Raw genomic sequence first — 1,673 nt, 5'->3', positions numbered from 1 at the left:
GGAAAAAGGGTATCAAGACTGGAAGATAAAGTAGATGAACTAGACCACTCAAGCAAAGATTATGAATAATTTAAGAAATCACAAGAATGGAATATGCAGGAATTGTGTGACACCATAAAAAGACCAAACTTACGAATCATAGGCACACAGGAAGGAAAAGAATCCCAAGAAAATGGCATGGACCAGATCTTCAACAGAATCTTGGAAGAAAATTTCCCAAAATTAAAGAAAGACATGCCCATACAAATAGAAGAAGCATATAGAACACCAAACAGACAAGACTGGAAAAGAAACTCTCCACAGCACATCATAGTAAAAACACAAAAATATAAAACAAAGAGACAATGCTGAAAGCTGTAAAAGAGAAACAAGTCACGTATAAAGTAAAACTCATTAGGATTACAAGCTGACTTTTCAATGCAAAGTATGACAGCCAGAGGAGTCTGGATCAAAGTATTCCCAGTTTTAATTGACCACAGATGCCAACTCAGATTACTATACCCAGCCAAAATGTCTATTATAGTAGAAGGGGAAAGAAAAATCTTCCATGACATAAATAGGCTGATGGAATTCATGTACACAAAACCAGCCCTTCAGAGAGTTCTGGAAGCAATACAAAGAGCTGAAGAAAGGAATGACTATACCCAAAGGGTTGCAGAAAGAAATTCAATGAAGGTATAACTGTGGAAAAGTACAGCTATATCAAGAATGTAAACAGAAATAAAAATGACAGGATTCAATACTCATCTTTCATTAATAACTTAAAATATTAACGGACTGAACTCCCCAGTCAAAAGACACATACTATGTGAATGGATTAAGAAACAAAATCCATCTTTTGTTGTCTGCAAGAAACTCATCTCACTTTCAAGGACAGAAAGTGAAAGGATGGAAAAAATATACCAAGCAAATGGTACTAAAAAAAAAAAAAAAAAGGCAGGCGTAGCAATTCTAATATCTTACAAAATAGACTTTAAACTAAAACTAATCAGAAGAGATAAAGAGGGCCACTTCATTCTGATCAAAGGAACAATGAATCAAGAAGGTATTACAATCATGAACCTATATTCACCAACTGTGGTACACCCTACTTCATAAAAACAATACTACAGGACTTTAAGACCCAGATTAATCCCAACTCATTAATAGTAGGGCACTTCAATACCCCACTGTCTCTATTAGATAGGTCAACATGGCAGAGAGTTAACAGAGACACCTGAATTAAACAATACCATATATCAAATGGACTTAACAGACATCTACCGAGTATTCCACCCAAGCACCAAAGGACATATTTTCTACTCAGCACGCCATGGAACCTTCTCCAAGACCTACCATATACTGGGGCACAAGACAAACCTCAAAAATACAAAAAAAGATTGAAATAACTCCATGCATTCTATCAGACCACAATGCAATAAAGCTTACAATCAACACCTGAAGAAGACCTAATCACCACATGTACGTATGGAGATTAAATAACACACTCCTGAATGATGAATGAGTCAAAAGAGAAATTAAGAAAGAAATAAAAGTATTCCTGGAACTAAATGAAAAAGACAATACAACACAACAAAACCTCTGGGACACGCTGAAAGCTGTCCTTAGAGGGAAGCTTATAGCTCTAAGTGCCTACATCAAAAAATCAGAAAGAACACAAATAAATGACTTAA

The sequence above is a fragment of the Nannospalax galili genome, unplaced genomic scaffold (assembly GCF_000622305.1).
Source record: "Nannospalax galili isolate Female #2095 unplaced genomic scaffold, S.galili_v1.0 scaffold365, whole genome shotgun sequence".
In the NCBI taxonomy this organism is placed as follows: Eukaryota; Metazoa; Chordata; class Mammalia; order Rodentia; family Spalacidae; genus Nannospalax; species Nannospalax galili.
Note: the sequence above shows the minus strand (reverse complement) of the source record.